The sequence below is a fragment of the Choloepus didactylus genome, chromosome 14 (assembly GCF_015220235.1).
Source record: "Choloepus didactylus isolate mChoDid1 chromosome 14, mChoDid1.pri, whole genome shotgun sequence".
In the NCBI taxonomy this organism is placed as follows: domain Eukaryota; kingdom Metazoa; phylum Chordata; class Mammalia; order Pilosa; family Megalonychidae; genus Choloepus; species Choloepus didactylus.
The window spans coordinates 50,379,288-50,399,020 of record NC_051320.1 but is presented as its reverse complement, the minus strand read 5'-3'; the positions used below and the strand labels follow the sequence as shown (position 1 = coordinate 50,399,020).

General features: G+C 40.7%; 1 protein-coding gene and 1 pseudogene across 7 annotated transcripts in view; one reads left to right on the top strand and one right to left on the bottom strand.

Annotated features, from left to right (window-relative positions):
- Positions 1–19,733, bottom strand: part of INTS8 (integrator complex subunit 8) — a 110,861-nt gene that overhangs the window by 52,554 nt on the left and 38,574 nt on the right. The window lies entirely within an intron of this gene.
- Positions 5,273–5,897, top strand: LOC119508990 (annotated as a pseudogene).

Here is a 19,733-nt window from a genome sequence, read left to right as displayed (position 1 = left end):
ACGGACTCTGGGTCCAAACCAGCATCATCTAATTGGCAATCCTTTTGTTTTTTTGTGTGTTTTTTTTGGTGTGTGTGTGTGTGTGTATGTGTGTGTGTTTCTCTCAGTTCTTTATTCAGAGGCTAAACCCAAACCCATATTCACATTAATCAGTGCCATTCACTCAGTGTAGTGGGTCATTCCCTTTAACCATTTCCTGGCTCCCCTTTGGAATCTTTTCAGTGTTGGGTTTTTGTTTTTGTTTTTTTACATTTTTTTTTAATTGTCAAATATAACATGTATACAGAATAGTGATAACTTTCAAAGCAGGATTTAACAAGTAGTTAGAAAATTTCAAAGAATGTTATGGATTACAGTTCCATAATTTCAATTATTTCATTACTGTGAAATATAATATATATATAGAAATGTGGTAACTTTCAAAGTATAACTTAACAAGTAACAGAGCAAATTTTGAAGCATATTATATGTTACAGTTCCACCATATCAGTTATCTCCTTTTAGCTATTCTAGTATTCTAGAAACTAAAAAACAAAATTATTTTTATAAATATTCAGTATTCATAATCCTTTGTTAAATTTTATCTTGTCAGTTGCTACCCCTCTCTCTTGTTTGATCACTGTCTCAATCTTCAGGGATATCTGGGCAGTGACCAACCAAACCTGTTCATATTGAAAAGGGTTGTCAACATTACGGAGAAGGGGGATGCACCTGGTTGATGTTCTCAGAAAGGCTGTAGCTTCTGGGTTTTGGGACTTATCTGGCATAGGAAAACTCTGGAGATTTAAGTTTCTCAAAGGTCAACTCAGTGAGTGAAACTTTTATAGAGTCTCAGTTAAGGATCTAGGTATTCTTTACTATTTTCTGGACTATTGTTGGTTAGGGCTTGGCTTACTGTGGGCATCTGGGATATCCGGCTGGAGCTTACATAAGAGTAACCTCCAGGACAGCCTCTTGACTCTATTTGAAATCTCTTAGCCACTGAAACTTTATTTTGTTACCTTTCTTTTCCCCCTTTTGGTCAAAAAGGCCAATCCCTCAATGCCAGGGCCAGGCTCATTCCTGGGAGTTGTGTCCCACATCACCCAGGAGATTCACTCCCCTGGGAGTCATGTCCCTCATAGAGGGGGAGGGTAATGAATTTATTTGCAGAGTTGGGCTTTAGAGAGAGAAAGGTCACATCTGAGCAACAACAGAGGTTCTCTGGAGGTGAGGATTTGTTTTTATAATGAGAGGTAAAGAAACTTAGAAGAATTTGGGTTTATTGAGTGGACTGCATGGGTGGGATGATCAGACAGCTGATCAGTGACAGCCTTTCCCTGCAGTCAGCTGATTCTCTGTTGGGGCTGTAAAGGAGGGGCTGCATGCCAGGTCTTGCTGAGGGTGGGTCAAATTTCAGGGTCCTGGGGAAGCTGAGAAACTTAGCTAAAGTTTGGTCAGGTCAGATAAGCAGACATTTTATCCAGATTGGTCAGTGAGTACAAAGAGTTCAGATAATCATTTATGAAGCAAAGATTGGGAATTTGGAGGGTCTGCATCTGTGAGTCTTGTGTAACTCATGGGGAAAGGTGGTTCTTTGCAGTAAGTTATTTTCCAGCACAAAAAAGTCGGTGGATTTAATAACACTTACTGTTTTTTGGGAACAAAGGACTCAGTTAAAGTTTGACATTGTCACCAGAAGTAGTCTTCCCTCTCCCTTCCACCAATAAAACTTTAATACATTTTAAAGGTCACCTCCTCTGATAGGCCTCCACCACAAAAAAAAATAACCTGATGAATGACCAATGGTTCATGTGCTCATCACTCTTTTCCCCGTAAGTATGTGAGTTCTGGAGTCAGATTGCCAGGGTGTGAAATCCCATTCCAAAGTTTCCTAGTAGGTGGACTTGAGTAAGTTAACATCATGCTACAGTTTCCTCATCAATACTCTGAAAGTCTCCCCAGGTATCTGCTCTCTTTTTGAGGTTCTGGATATTGTCCTTGCTTCCTTCTCTCCTTTGTCTTGTACTCCATCACTAAGCCTTTTGATGTACTTCAATCGGCTCATTGTGCTCCCCTGTTTTCCTGACCATGATCACCATGCAGATTACGCAGGTAGCCTGGGAGAGCCGGAGGGTCGCCTTGGACTGGGTCTGAAGGGGACTATCTGTTTCTTTTTCGGCTCAGTGAAGAAAGCCCCAGTCATTTTCAGTTTCCAGGGCTGTGACTCAGGGAAGGGTGGAGACAGCACAAGCCCCCCCAAAGATGCTTTTAACAACTATTAAGAACTCATAGAAACATCTTTCCCAAAGCTCCAGAAAACAGCTAAAGGTCTTCAGTAACAGGGCAAATGCCAAATTAAGATAAAGGCCACTTAAAAGTGGCAGGCTCTCCTGGTGTCCTTTCTGGGCCCTCCCCAACCCCTACCAGCTTGGCAGGGAGCCAGCCTGTGCTACCAGGGCAGATTCATGGCACTAGTTCTGGAGGGAACACAGTAACTCTTGAGCACATACTGGAAGCATATGTATCTAGCCCAATCAGTCTGATGATGGCCTAAGAGACTCACTTTCCCCGAACATGCCCTACACGTAGAAAGCAGCACACAGAGCTTTCCTACAGAATGCTGTCGGAGAGCAGTCAAGTCATGCTGCCTGGGGCAAGGGACGGCTGGCTGTAAGACATACCATGCAATACTCAGGATTATGAAGAAACTATTTCTTAGGGAAGTTGGGACATTCTTAGCCACATAAAGGGATTCAGGGCCAAATGCCTGTTCTCAAGACAAGGTGCATGCACAGAAAGGGCCAGTGAAGCCCCTACACTTTAGCTTGGAGCCATATTCTGAACTCTTTATGTTTGAGCTCTAAAGGAGAACCTTTGCACAGATCAACCTGCAAAGACTGAATAAGGAATCTTCTTTTCTTTCTTCTTTTTATTTTTTTGTTAGCTCCTGGCACTCAAAGAATGCTCTGTCACAACACTAGATGGATACAAGCTTAATGAACAGATGCTTCACAGTCTCAATTCTAGTGATAATACCTTAAAATATCAAAATGTCCAGTTTCAACAAAAGGTTACAAACCATAAAAAGAAACAGGAAGTGAAGGCCCAGGCAAAAAAGATTAAAGCATTAGAAATTATCAGTGAGGAGAATCAGATCTTCGACACTCCAAAGACTTTAAAAACAAAATGGTTCTAAATATACTCAAAGAACTAAAGGAAAACAGGAACAAAGAACTAAAGAAAACCAGGAAAATGACAGATAAAAACAAACAATATCAACAGAGAGAAGGAAATTATTAAAAGAAACCAGAGCTGAAGAACACAGTAACAGAAATTAAAAATTCCCTAGAGAGGTTCAACAGGAGATTGGAGCTGGCAGAAGAGAACAGCAAACTTGAAGATAAGACAGTATGAAGAATAGAAAAAATGAAAGAACGAAGAAAAGTGTATTAGATAGTAGTACAATTATAAAAACTTGCTTTTATCAACTGTAAAAAATGTACCACACCAATGCAAGGTGTTAATAATAGGGTGGTATATGGGAATCCCGTATTTTACGTGTGATTGTTTTGTTAAACCCACAACTTCAACTAAAAGAAAAAAAAGAAGTGAAAAGAGGAACTTGGGGTCACCATCAGGCATACCAATATACACATTGTGGGAGTTCCAGAAGGAGAAGAAAGAAGCAGAGAAAATATTCAAAGAAATAATGGCTGAAAAGTTCCCATATTTAACAAAAGACATGAATATACATATCAAAGATGCTCAACAAACTCCAAACAGGATAAACCCAAACAGACCCATACTGTGCCATGTTATAATCAAACACCTGAATGGCAAAGACAAAGGTAGAATTCTGGAGGCAGCAAGAGAGAAGAAATGTTTCATACAAGGGAGCCTTGAGCGCTGATTTTTCATCAGTAACCACGGAGGCAAAAAGCCAGTGGGATGACATATTTAAAGTGCTGAAAGCAAAAAATTGCCAACCAAGAATTCTATATCTGGCAAAACTGTCTTTCAAAAATGAGGCAGGAAACTATCAAACTACAATCCAGTAGCCCTGACTCTTGAAGATGATTGTACAGCAATGCAGCTTACAAGGGGTGAGTGTGATTGTGAAAGCCTTGTGGATCACAGTCCTTTTATCCAGTGTATGGATGGATGAGTAGAAAAATGGGGACAAAAAACTAAATGAAAAATAGGGTGGGGGGGTGATTTGGGTTTTCTTTTTTACTTTTATTTTTTATTCTTATTTTCACCTTTTCTGGTATAAGGAAAATGTTCAAAAAATAGACTGAGGTGATGAATGCACAGCTATATGATGGTATTGTGAACAACTGATTGTACACTTTGGATGACTGTATGGTATGTGAATATATCTCAATAAAATTGAATTTAAAAAATGAGGCAGGGATGAAAACATTCCCAGATAAACAAAAGCTGAGAGATTTCATTACCATTAGACGCCCTACAAGAAACACAAAAGGGAGTTCTACAGTTGAAAGGAAAAAATACTAGATGATTGATTCCACAGGAAGAAATAAAGATCTCCTGTAAAGACAGTGACATAGGTAAATTATAAATATCAGTATTATTGTATTTTTGGTTTGTAACTCCACTTTTTCTTCCCTAAAGGATCTAAAAGGCAAATGCACAAAATGTAATGATAAGCCAGTGGTTTTAGACTCATAACATATAAATATAACTTGTGACAAGAACTTCATAAAGGTGGAGGGACAGATACAGAAACATTACAGTGTGTATAATATTGAAGTTAAGGTGGTACCAAGGCAAACAAGACTTATAGATGTAGGATGTTAAATTTCAGCCCCATGGTAACCACAAAGAAAATATCAGAGGATATGCAAATTTATACATACCCAGAGTATGGGTTGCCAGATGAGGGGGGGAGTTAATGCGAAATGAGTATAGTTTCTGCTTGGGGTGAAGGGAAACAGTAGTGAATGTAACAAATGGTGATAAGGGTACTTCAACACCGTCAATGTGATTAATCCAATTTAATGGTATGCATGGAAAGGGAAGGAATGGGAAGATTTCTGTTGTATATGTATTCCCACAATTAAAAAAAGAAACTAAAGAGATAATAACAATTAAATGCAATACATGATAGTGAAAGGGATTCAAGAATGGAGGAGAAAAGGCTCAAAAGGGCATTAATGGGCTGGGTGGCAGAGGCAGAGAGGCGGTGTCAACGTCAGGACCCTGATGAGCCTGCCCGATCCTGGCACCAGGAGCATGCCACACAAAGTGGCCCAAGGTGAGCAGCAGCATGCAGAGCTGAGAGAAGCTAGACAGCTATGGGGGCAAGGCCTTGAGCACCTCCATGATCTTGGGCACCAGCCTCCCTTACGAGCCCACCACGGAGCCAGTGAGCCAGTGCCATGGGTGGGCTGGCCTGTGTTGCAACCTTGACTACCTGGTAGCACGCTCAGCAGCCTGAAGATTGCCCAAGTCATTTTGGCCCTGATTGTGTTCATCTGCAAAGAGACCATCATGGAGTGCTCCTCCTGTGAAGGTCTCTCGTTTTTTACGTTTGAGAGCTCTAGTGCATTTCTGGTGACTGGAATTTTGCTGATTACATTCGACCTCAACCTTCACATGAGGATCCCCAAGATCAACTGGAATCTGCCAGATTTGGTCAACACTGGACTCAGGACTTTATTTTTCTTTATTGTAACTATTGTACTGGCTGCTTTAAACCACAAAACAGGTGCAGAAATCGCTGCTATGGTATTTGGCTTCTTGGCAACTGCAGCGTACACGGTGAACACATTCTTGGCAGTACAGAAATGGAGAGTTAGCATCTGCAACAGAGCACCAATGACCACATCTGAGCCCACATTGAGTCCGGAGACACGGACTGTCATCCTGAGATCTAGCGCCTGGACACATGAGGACCTGCCAGAGTCCTTTTCCCTCATGTCCTTGTGCCCATCCTCTCAATCAAGTTTTATTTCCCTCATCACATCAGATTTTCATGAGATTAAATTGAATTTTGTCTTCTTTGGTAAAAGTTCATTTTGAAAAAGAGTTTTCAGAGCAGCCCTGTCAGTGGGTGTTCCGGTTTGCTGATGCTACTTGGATGCAAAACACCAGAAATGGATTGGCTTTTATAAAAGGGGGTTTACAGTCTTAAGGCCATAAAGTATCCAAGGTAACGCATCAACAATTGGGTACCTTCACTGGAGGATGGCCAACAGCATCCGGAAAACCTCTATTTAGCTGGGAAGGCACATGGCTGTCGTCTGCTCCATAGTTCTGGTTTCAAAATGGCTTTCTCCCAGGATGTTCCTCTCTAGGCTGCAGTTCCTCAAAAATATCACTCCTAGTTGTTCTTGGGGCATGTGTCCTCTCTTAGCTTCTCTGGAGCAAAAGTCTGCTTTCAAAGGCAGTCTCCAAAATGTCTTTGTAACTTGCAGCTTCTCTCTCAGCTCCTGTGTGTTCTTCAAAGTGTCCCTCTTGGCTGTAGCAAGCTCGCTCCTTCTGTCTGAGCTTATATAGTGCTTTAGTAAACTAATCAAGGCCCACACTGAATGGGCAGGGCCACATCTCCATGGAAATTATCCAGAGTTATCACCCAGAGTTGGGTGGGGTGCATCTCCATGGAAACAACCTTATCCAAACGTTCCAACTTAATCAAAATTAATATACCTGCCCACACAAGATTGCATCAAAGATAATGGTGTTTGGGGGGACATATTACATTCAAACTGGCATAGTGGGTATGTGAGTGGAGATAGCCCCCATACCCAGCTGTTCAGACAGTGGTGGACTGGAGATGCCCATGGATTCTCCAGCCTTTGGTGGCCACGGGAGTAGCCAGCCTCCCTGGCTAACCATGTCCACTTCAGATCTTAACTGTTCCCAAGCACAGGTTTCACATCTGACTCTCGACCACCCTGTTATATCAAGACTTTGGACTAAATGAGGCTAATAAGGGAAACAATCAAGGAAGGAAAGTACAGGGTTCGAACGGTCAACCCGTGGTAATTCTTAGGTAGCCTCCAGGGATCTCACACTGCTGGGGGACCCTTCATGTCACTGTTGAGTATGGCTGCCAGGATCCTCACCTACTCCTTGTCTTCTACACCAAGGGTACTGAGACAGCCAGCACAAGCCCAGAAGACCATGTTTGACACCGAGGGTCTTGGCATATGGACATACTGGTTGACCTCATCGCTGGGTCTAGACCTTACAGGGATGGGAAAAGCAGGTGTCCTCTTGGCGCAACTCCACAGGACTGCTGATGCTTAGAAGTCACTTGACCCTTCCTCAAATGAATCCCTTCCTGGATTCTTTGCCAGGAATATGGGGGCGTTCTTGTTTTCAAGTTCCCTACCTACCCGATGCAGATTTTCTGTAATTTTACTTTCTCAAGTAAAAGCCATTAAAGAAATACAGTCCATTCCACCAGCCAAAGCACTTGCCCATTTGCTGGCTTCATGGACCATGGGTGGGGATATATGTTTGTGCATGTTACAAATAAGCATACACACACATATATAGACACAACTCTCTCCATCTCATGGATGTATGCTAATTTTCAAATGCCTGAGGAGAGTTGGGAAGTATTTCTGAATAAAATCGTCTAAGGATTTGAAATTGCTTGAATTTGCACCATGACACATTCTTTCACTGGTGCTTCAGCTTCAGAAGGCACTGAGCATGGGTCTTGGTGCCTCATGTTCGTAACTACCAGTGTCAATCCTAGAAATTGTCGGGGAAAATTCTAGTTACTTAAGGTTTTTTAAATTAGATTCTTGATAAAGTGAAGATTATTGTTTGTGGCAAATGAATTAAACAAGTCCCTGTGGTGCTTATTTTTTTTCTATTGGATTTTATTGGTATCTCTTATTGAAAAATAGTTTTAATTTGCCAGGTTTTTATTCTTTGAACTGTTTTTAATGTTTACAAACCCTCCCTCTAGCTCTAATATTTTGTGTTTAGCCTTCTCCAAGGAAAAAACACACACTGGAGGAGGCGGGGCAAGATGGCAGACTGGTGAGCTGTATGTTTTAGTTACTCCTCCAGGAAAGTAGGTAAAAAGCCAGGAACTGCGTGGACTGGACACCACAGAGCAATCTGTCTTTGGGCATACTTCATACAACACTCATGAAAACGTGGAACTGCTGAGATCAGCGAAATCTGTAAGTTTTTGCGGCCAGGGGACCCGCGCCCCTCCCTGCCAGGCTCAGTCCCGGGGGAGGAGGGGCTGTCAGCTCCAGGAAGGAGAAGGGAGAATTCCAGTGGCTGCTCTTATTGGAAACTCATTCTACTGATTCAAACTCCAACCATAGATAGACTGAGGCCAGACACCAGAGACTCTGAGAGCAGCCAGCCCAGCAGAGAGGAGACAGGCATAGAAAAAAAACAACACGAAAAACTCCAAAATAAAAGCAGAGGATTTTTGGAGTTCTGGTGAACACAGAAAGGGGAAGGGCGGAGATCAGGCCTTGAGGCGCATATGCAAATCCCGAAGCAAGGCTGATCTCTCTGCCCTGGGCACTTTTCCTTAATGGCCCTGGTTGCTTTGTCTATTAGCATTTCAATAACCCATTAGATCTCTGAGGAGGGCCGTTTTTTTTTTTTTTTTTTTTTTTTTTTTTTTTTTTTTTTTTTTTTTTTAAATCCTTTTTGCTTTTTCTAAAACAATTACTCTAAGAAGCTCAATACAGAAAGCTTCAAAGAATTGAAATTTGGGCACCTCAAGTCAAGAGCAAAACTAAGAGAGCTCTGAGACAAAAGGCAATAATCCAGTGGCTGAGAAAATTCACTAAACAACACAACTTCCCAAGAAAAGGGGGGTGTCCGCTCACAGCCACCATCCTGGTGGACAGGAAACACTCCTGCCCATCGCCAGCCCCATAGCCCAGAGCTGCCCCAGACAACCCAGTGTGACGGAAGTGCTTCAAATAACAGGCACACACCACAAAACTGGGCGTGGACATTAGCCTTCCCTGCAACCTCAGCTGAATGTCCCAGAGCTGGGAAGGGGGAGCAGTGTGAATTAACAGAGCCCCATTCAGCCATCATTTGAGCAGACTGGGAGCCTCCCAACACAGCCCAGCAGCCCAGAACTGCCCTGGGGGGACGGCACTCACCTGTGACATAGCACAGTCATCCCTCAACAGAGGACCTGGGGTGCACAGCCTGGAAGAGGGGCCCACTTGCAAGTCTCAGGAGCCATACGCCAATACCAAAGACTTGTGGGTCAGTGGCAGAGACAAACTGTGGCAGGACTGAACTGAAGGATTAGACTATTGCAGTAGCTTTAAAACTCTAGGATCATCAGGGAGATTTGATTGTTAGGGCCACCCCCCCTCCCCGACTGCCCAGAAACACGCCCCACATACAGGGCAGGCAACACCAACTACACACGCAAGCTTGGGACACCAATTGGGCCCCACAAGACTCACTCCCCCACTCACCAAAAAGGCTAAGCAGGGGAGATCTGGCTTGTGGAGAACAGGTGGCTTGTGGACGCCACCTGCTGGTTAGTTAGAGAAAGTGTACTCCACGAAGCTGTAGATCTGATAAATTAGAGATAAGGACTTCAACTGGTCTACAAACCCTAAAAGAACCCTATCAAGGTCACCAAATGCCACGAGGCCAAAAACAACAGAAAATTATAAAGCATATGAAAAAACCAGACGATATGGATAACCCAAGCCCAAGCACCCAAATCAAAAGACCAGAAGAGACACACCTAGAGCAGCTACTCAAAGAACTAAAGATGAACAATGAGACCCTAGTACGGGATATGAAGGAAATCAAGAAGACCCTAGAAGAGCATAAAGAAGACATTGCAAGACTAAATAAAAAAATGGATGATCTTATGGAAATTAAAGAAACTGTTGACCAAATTAAAAAGATTCTGGACACTCATAGCACAAGACTAGAGGAAGTTGAACAACGAATCAGTGACCTGGAAGATGACAGAATGGAAAATGAAAGCATAAAAGAAAGAATGGGGAAAAAAATTGAAAAACTCGAAATGGACCTCAGGGATATGATAGATAATATGAAACGTCCGAATATAAGACTCATTGGTGTCCCAGAAGGGGAAGAAAAGGGTAAAGGTCTAGGAAGAGTATTCAAAGAAATTGTTGGGGAAAACTTCCCAAATCTTCTAAACAACATAAATACACAAATCATAAATGCTCAGCGAACTCCAAATAGAATAAATCCAAATAAACCCACTCCGAGACATATACTGATCACACTGTCAAACATAGAAGAGAAGGAGCAAGTTCTGAAAGCAGCAAGAGAAAAGCAATTCACCACATACAAAGGAAACAGCATAAGACTAAGTAGTGACTACTCAGCAGCCACCATGGAGGCGAGAAGGCAGTGGCACGATATATTTAAAATTCTGAGTGAGAGGAATTTCCAGCCAAGAATACTTTATCCAGCAAAGCTCTCCTTCAAATTTGAGGGAGAGCTTAAATTTTTCACAGACAAAGAAATGCTGAGAGAATTTGCTAACAAGAGACCTGCCCTACTGGAGATACTAAAGGGAGCCCTACAGACAGAGAAACAAAGACAGGACAGAGAGACTTGGAGAAAGGTTCAGTACTAAAGAGATTCGGTATGGGTACAATAAAGGATATTAATAGAGAGAGGGAAAAATATGGCAAACATAATCCAAAGGATAAGATGGCCGATTCAAGAAATGCCTTCACGGTTTTAACGTTGAATGTAAATGGATTAAACTCCCCAATTAAAAGATATAGATTCGCAGAATGGATCAAAAAAAATGAACCATCAATATGTTGCATACAAGAGACTCATCTTAGACACAGGGACACAAAGAAACTGAAAGTGAAAGGATGGAAAAAAATATTTCATGCAAGCTACAGCCAAAAGAAAGCAGGTGTAGCAATATTAATCTCAGATAAAATAGACTTCAAATGCAGGGATGTTTTGAGAGACAAAGAAGGCCACTACATACTAATAAAAGGGGCAATTCAGCAAGAAGAAATAACAATCGTAAATGTCTATGCACCCAATCAAGGTGCCACAAAATACATGAGAGAAACATTGGCAAAACTAAAGGAAGCAATTGATGTTTCCACAATAATTGTGGGAGACTTCAACACATCACTCTCTCCTATAGATAGATCAACCAGACAGAAGACCAATAAGGAAACTGAAAACCTAAACAATCTGATAAATGAATTAGATTTAACAGACATCTACAGGACATTACATCCCAAATCACCAGGATACACATACTTTTCTAGTCCTCACGGAACTTTCTCCAGAATAGATCATATGCTGGGACATAAAACAAGCCTCAATAAATTTAAAAAGATTGAAATTATTCAAAGCACATTCTCTGACCACAATGGAATACAATTAGAAGTCAATAACCATCAGAGACTTAGAAAATTCACAAATACCTGGAGGTTAAACAACACACTCCTAAACAATCAGTGGGTTAAAGAAGAAATAGCAAGAGAAATTGCTAAATATATAGAGACGAATGAAAATGAGAACACAACATACCAAAACCTGTGGGATGCAGCAAAAGCAGTGCTAAGGGGGAAATTTATAGCACTAAACGCATATATTAAAAAGGAAGAAAGAGCCAAAATCAAAGAACTAATGGATCAACTGAAGAAGCTAGAAAATGAACAGCAAACCAATCCTAAACCAAGTAGAAGAAAAGAAATAACAAGGATTAAAGCAGAAATAAATGACATAGAGAACAAAAAAACAATAGAAAGGATAAATATCACCAAAAGTTGGTTCTTTGAGAAGATCAACAAGATTGACAAGCCCCTAGCTAGACTGACAAAATCAAAAAGAGAGAAGACCCATATAAACAAAATAATGAATGAAAAAGGTGACATAACTGCAGATCCTGAAGAAATTAAAAAAATTATAAGAGGATATTATGAACAACTGTATGGCAACAAACTGGATAATGTAAAAGAAATGGACAATTTCCTGGAAACATATGAACAACCTAGACTGACCAGAGAAGAAATAGAAGACCTCAACCAACCCATCACAAGCAAAGAGATCCAATCAGTCATCAAAAATCTTCCCACAAATAAATGCCCAGGGCCAGATGGCTTCACAGGGGAATTCTACCAAACTTTCCAGAAAGAACTGACACCAATCTTACTCAAACTCTTTCAAAACATTGAAAAAAATGGAACACTACCTAACTCATTTTATGAAGCTAACATCAATCTAATACCAAAACCAGGCAAAGATGCTACAAAAAAGGAAAACTACCGGCCAATCTCCCTAATGAATATAGATGCAAAAATCCTCAACAAAATACTTGCAAATCGAATCCAAAGACACATTAAAAAAATCATACACCATGACCAAGTGGGGTTCATTCCAGGCATGCAAGGATGGTTCAACATAAGAAAAACAATCAATGTATTACAACACATTAAAAACTCGAAAGGGAAAAATCAATTGATCATCTCAATAGATGCTGAAAAAGCATTTGACAAAATCCAACATCCCTTTTTGATAAAAACACTTCAAAAGGTAGGAATTGAAGGAAACTTCCTCAACATGATAAAGAGCATATATGAAAAACCCACAGCCAGCATAGTACTCAATGGTGAGAGACTGAAAGCCTTCCCTCTAAGATCAGGAACAAGACAAGGATGCCCGCTGTCACCACTGTTATTCAACATTGTGCTGGAAGTGCTAGCCAGGGCAATCCGGCAAGACAAAGAAATAAAAGGCATCCAAATTGGAAAAGAAGAAGTAAAACTGTCATTGTTTGCAGATGATATGATCTTATATCTAGAAAACCCTGAGAAATCAACGATACACCTACTAGAGCTAATAAACAAATTTAGCAAAGTAGCGGGATACAAGATTAATGCACATAAGTCAGTAATGTTTCTATATGCTATAAATGAACAAACTGAAGAGACACTCAAAAAAAAGATACCATTTTCAATAGCAACTAAAAAAATCAAGTACCTAGGAATCAACTTAACCAAAGATGTAAAAGACCTATACAAAGAAAACTACATAACTCTACTAAAAGAAATAGAAGGGGACCTTAAAAGATGGAAAAATATTCCATGTTCATGGATAGGAAGGCTAAATGTCATTAAGATGTCAATTCTACCCAAACTCATCTACAGATTCAATGCAATCCCAATCAAAATTCCAACAACCTACTTTGCAGACTTGGAAAAGCTAGTTATCAAATTTATTTGGAAAGGGAAGATGCCTCGAATTGCTAAAGACACTCTAAAAAAGAAAAACGAAGTGGGAGGACTTACACTCCCTGACTTTGAAGCTTATTATAAAGCCACAGTTGCCAAAACAGCATGGTACTGGCACAAAGATAGACATATAGATCAATGGAATCGAATTGAGAATTCAGAGACAGACCCTCAGATCTATGGCCGACTGATCTTTGATAAGGCCCCCAAAGTCACCGAACTGAGCCATAATGGTCTTTTCAACAAATGGGGCTGGGAGAGTTGGATATCCATATCCAAAAGAATGAAAGAGGACCCCTACCTCACCCCCTACACAAAAATTAACTCAAAATGGACCAAAGATCTCAATATAAAAGAAAGTACCATAAAACTCCTAGAAGATAATGTAGGAAAACATCTTCAAGACCTTGTATTAGGAGGCCACTTCCTAGACTTTACACCCAAAGCACAAGCAACAAAAGAGAAAATAGATAAATGGGAACTCCTCAAGCTTAGAAGTTTCTGCACCTCAAAGGAATTTCTCAAAAAGGTAAAGAGGCAGCCAACTCAATGGGAAAAAATTTTTGGAAACCATGTATCTGACAAAAGACTGATATCTTGCATATACAAAGAAATCCTACAACTCAATGCCAATAGTACAGACAGCCCAATTATAAAATGGGCAAAAGATATGAAAAGACAGTTCTCTGAAGAGGAAATACAAATGGCCAAGAAACACATGAAAAAATGTTCAGCTTCACTAGCTATTAGAGAGATGCAAATTAAGACCACAATGAGATACCATCTAACACCGGTTAGAATGGCTGCCATTAAACAAACAGGAAACTACAAATGCTGGAGGGGATGTGGAGAAATTGGAACTCTTATTCATTGTTGGTGGGACTGTATAATGGTTCAGCCACTCTGGAAGTCAGTCTGGCAGTTCCTTAGAAAACTAGAGATAGAGCTACCATTCGATCCAGCGATTGCACTTCTCGGTATATACCCGGAAGATCGGAAAGCAGTGACACGAACAGATATCTGCACGCCAATGTTCATAGCAGCATTATTCACAATTGCCAAGAGATGGAAACAACCCAAATGTCCTTCAACAGATGAGTGGATAAATAAAATGTGGTATATACACACGATGGAATACTACGTGGCAGTAAGAAGGAACGATCTGGTGAAACATATGACAACATGGATGAACCTTGAAGACATAATGCTGAGCGAAATAAGCCAGGCACAAAAAGAGAAATATTATATGCTACCACTAATGTGAACTTTGAAAAATGTAAAACAAATGGTTTATAATGTAGAATGTAGGGGAACTAGCAGTAGAGAGCAATTAAGGAAGGGGGAACAATAATCCAAGAAGAACAGATAAGCTATTTAACATTCTGGGGATGCCCAGAAATGACTATGGTCTGTTAGTTTCTGATGGATGTAGTAGGAACAAGTTCACTGAAATGTTGCTATAGTATGTAACTTTCTTGGGGTAAAGTAGGAACATGTTGGAAGTTAAGCAGTTATCTTAGGTTAGTTGTCTTTTTCTTACTCCCTTGCTATGGTCTCTTTGAAATGTTCTTGTATTGTATGTTTGTTTTCTTTTTAACTTTTTTTTTTCATACAGTTGATTTGAAAAAAGAAGGGAAAGTTAAAAAAAAAAAAAAGAAAAAAAGAAAAAAGACAAACAAGGAAAAAAAAAAAAAAAAAAAGATGTAGTGCCCCCTTGAGGAGCCTGTGGAGAATGCAGGGGTATTCGCCTACCCCACCTCCATGGTTGCTAACATGACCACAGACATAGGGGACTGGTGGTTTGATGGGTTGAGCCCTCTACCATAAGTTTTACCCTTGGGAAGACGGTTGCTGCAAAGGAGAGGCTAGGCCTCCCTGTATTTGTGCTTAAGAGTCTCCTCCTGAATGCCTCTTTGTTGCTCAGATGTGGCCCTCTCTCTCTGGCTAAGCCAACTTGAAAGATGAAATCACTGCCCTCCCCCCTACGTGGGATCAGACACCCAGGGAAGTGAATCTCCCTGGCAACGTGGAACATGACTCCCGGGGAGGAATGTAGACCCGGCATCGTGGGATGGAGAACATCTTCTTGACCAAAAGGGGGATGTGAAAGGAAATGAAATAAGCTTCAGTGGCAGAGAGATTCCAAAACGAGCCGAGAGATCACTCTGGTGGGCACTCTTACGCACACTTTAGACAACCTTTTTTAGGTTCTAAAGAATTGGGGTAGCTGGTGGTGGATACCTGAAACTATTAAACTACAACCCAGAACCCATGAATCTCAAAGACAGTTGTATAAAAATGTAGCTTATGAGGGGTGACAGTGGGATTGGGAATGCCATAAGGACCAAACTCTACTTTGTCTAGTTTATGGATCGATGTGTAGAAAAGTAGGGGAAGCAAACAAACAGACAAAGGTACCTAGTGTTCTTTTTTACTTCAATTGCTTTTTTTCACTCTAATTATTATTCTTGTTATTTTTGTGGGTGTGCTAATGAAGGTGTCAGGGATTGATTTAGGTGATGAATGTACAACTATGTAATGGTACTGTAAACAATCGAAAGTACAATTTGTTTTGTATGACTGCGTGGTATGTGAATATATCTCAATAAAATGATGATAAAAAAAAAAAAAAAAAAAAAAAAAAAAAAAAAAAAAAACCACACACTGTTGGCTGTCAAAATTTGCAATAATGTGGAGAATCCCCAGGGTTTTGTACTAAGGACCATTTATACCTATAGCAGTGTACCATGTAGTGAGAGTGAGAGAGTGAGAAAGTGAGAGTGAGAGAGAGAGAGAGAGAGAATATATGTGTTTGGGGATGGGAGGCGGGGAGCAGAGCTCTGTGAGCAAGTGTCCATCATAAACAGCAGTGTCTGGTTTCAAGTTGCCAGGAACTGATCAAGAAACATTGCTAAGCTGGGGATTCTGCAGGAAATGGTACTGTGCTGTCTCTGAAGTGTTGGGTTATGGGTTAATTCCTTGAACTGAACATCCAGTACAGTCTGAGTTCTGCCACAGTCCTTTCTGAGGACGTGGGCTGCTGGTGCAGACCCAGCTGGTCTGGTGGTAACTGAGCTCCCCTTGGCTCCTGTGCCAGTTTGGAATTGTTATGCACCCCAGAAGAGCCATGATCTTTTAAACCAATCTTGTTGGGTGGAAACGTTTGATTGAATGTTTCCATGGAGATGTGACCCACTCAACTGTGGGTGAGAACTCTGATTATACTATTTCCACGGAGGTGTGGCCCTGACCATTCAGGGTGGGTCTTGATTAGTTCACTGGACTAATTAAGAGAGCTCAAGAGCCAACACAGACGCTGACAACTGGAGATGCTTGGAGATGCAGACAGAAGGATATGTGGAGACGTTAAGCTAAGAGATGAAGCCCAGAGTTTGCCCCAGAGAAGCTAAGAAAGGACCCCCAGACAATTAAGAGAGAAAACTAAAGAAGCAAGGATGCATAGTCGCTGACAGAGGGGAGCAAAGACAGAAGGCCAGAGACATGTTGGAGAAAGCCATTTTGAAACACAACCTGGGATCAAAGGACAAGTAGAACCTGGCATCGTGGGACGGAGAACCTGGCATCGTGGGACGGAGAACATCTTCTTGACCAAAAGGGGGATGTGAAAGGAAATGAAATAAGCTTCAGTGGCAGAGAGATTCCAAAAGGAGCCGAGAGGTCACTCTGGTGGGCACTCTTACGCACAATTTAGACAACCCTTTTTAGGTTCTAAAGAATTGGGGTAGCTGGTGGTGGATACCTGAAACTATCAAACTACAACCCAGAACCCATGAATCTCGAAGACAATTGTATAAAAATGTAGCTTATGAGGGGTGACAATGGGATTGGGAAAGCCATAAGGACCACACTCCACTTTGTAGAAAAATAGAGGAAGGAAACAAACAGACAGACAAAGGCACCCAGTGTTCTTTTTTACTTCAATTGCTCTTTTTCACTTTAATTATTATTCTTGTTATTTTTGTGTGTGTGCTAATGAAGGTGTCAGGGATTGATTTAGGTGATGAATGTACAACTATGTAATGGTACTGTGAACAATCGAATGTACGATTTGTTATGTATGACTGCGTGCTATGTGAATATATCTCAATAAAATGATTAAAAAAAAAAAAAACAACAAGTAGACACCAGCCACGTGCCTTCCCAGCTGACAGAGGTGTTCCAGATGCCTTCACCTTCCTTCAATGAAGGAATGCTCTTGTTGATGCCTTAGTTTGGACACTTTTATGGCCTTAGGACTATAAATTTGTAACCTTATAAATCCCCTTTATAAAAGCCAAGGTATTTCTAGTATTTTGCATAACAGCAGCTCAAGCAAACAGGAACAGCTCCCACAAAGGGCAGCCTGGTCTGGTCATAGCCGGGCATGCTGCCCAGCAGGTCTGATAGCATCCTCTTCCCACATACATTGTAAGTCAGTACAACTCATGCTTCACAAACTTTGAACTGACATTTATTGAGTGTTTACTCTGGGCCAGTCCCTATTCTAGCTTTATTTGTATTAACCTATGTGACCCTCACAAAAATGCTATGAACTACATACTATTATCCCATTTTATAGATGAGAAAACTGAGGCACAGAGAAGGTAAGTAACTAACCCAAAGTTATACAGCTAGTAAGTATGGAGCTGGGATTCAAATTTAGGGAGTTAGTCCCAGAACCCTCTCATAATTACTATGCTATATTTCCTCATCTATAAAGATGAATGCTAATAATAACATCAATATTAAGGCTTAAGTCCAACTGATGATCAGAGCAATTTTTCATTTCATTGAGCTTGTGAGTGTCAATCCCAAATATAAAAATGAATTTCTGGTCTACTTTATTACATCTTCAGGAGAGGAAGAATATGCAGGTGGTTACAAGCACTGCCAAATTTCTTTAATTTTTTCTGTATCTGCAGGTTAGTTCCCTTGTATCTCTAGCTACATTCCTCTGATTTTTTTTTATTGGGGTAACACAAAATTGCCCATTTTATCCACTTTCTTGCATACAATTTAGCAATATTATGAAATGAGATATTTTAAAAGTTGTTCCATATGCACGTTCCATGCTGGAAAACTTTTAAATAGAAAACTTCAGAAACAGGTAAATAAGTTAGCTGCAAGTTTCAAAAGAACATCTAAAGCCCAAAATGTTCTATAAAGAAGTTTTAACGAAGTGGTTCTAAGCTGTAGGTTTTATTATGTCAAGAGGATATTAAAAAACAAAACAACAACAACAAAAAAAACTCTATACAGCACCTACCAAGTATTAGCTACAGACTGCATAAATATTATGCATATATTTATAGCTATATTTAAAATGTCATGACAATAAATGGAATACAAATTCAGTTTTAAATGTTACTGGTTTTAATAGTACTGTTCTTTTTGATATTTTGTATTTTCTCTCTCAACAGAGATTAAAAGTGTAATTATTGTCATGTAAAGTCCTAAAATTTTTGACATATTAAAAGGGGTCCTTATTAGTGCATACAGCCACTGTCAAAAAAAAAAAAAAAAAGCTGAAAAAGAGCCCAGACTTCAATTAGTGATATGAATGAAGCAGGTCTGGTTAAGACCAGGGCAAGCCAGGCCAAAGGATAAAGGTTGAAACTGATTGTGTTTTAAAACTTCAACTTTCATATGAGACCAAGGGAATAGATATCTATTTGGTACAGGATCTAAATTTTCTAAACGGTACAACTCTACAGTCGATTTGTTCAAACACCACAATTGCATGGAACTTTGAATAGGAAGTGAGATACGGTAGGTTAGTATAGGCTGGAGTGAAATAGTGACACATCCTAGAGTAATTTGGGCAGATAATAAAAAATATATTTATAGCCTCCCCCTCCCCAGCCCCGAGGATCTGGGGGAAGGTGTGGATGTGTTGGACACCCTCACCTGGACTGGTGTTGATGTTGTCACAAACATTGGGACTGGCGGTTTGATGTGCTGAGCCCTCGAGCACGGGACTTGCCCTTATGAAGCTCATTACCACAAAGGACAGTCTAAAGTTGTATGTAACGGTGCCTAAGAGTCTCCCCCTGAGTACCTCTTTGTTGCTCAGATGTGGCCCTCTCTCTCTCTAACTGAGCCATCTCGACAGGTGAACTCGCTGCCCTCCCCCCTACGTGGGACCAGACTCCCAGGGGTGTAAATCTCCCTGGCAATGCAGAGTATGACTCCCAGGGATGAATGTGGACCCGGCATCGTGGGACTGAGAGTATCTTCTTGACCAAAAGGGGGATGCAAAATGAGACAAAATAGTTTCAGTGGCTGAGAGATTCCAAATGGAGTCGAGAGGTCACTCTGGTGGACATTCTTATGCACTATATAGATAACACCTCTTAGGCTTTCATGTATTGGAATAGCTAGAAGTAAATACCTGAAACTACCAAACTCCAACCCAGCAGTCTGGACTCCTGAAGACAATTATATAATAATGTAGATTACAAGGGGTGACAGTGTGATTGTGAAGACCTTGTGGATCACACCCCCTTTATCTAGTGTATG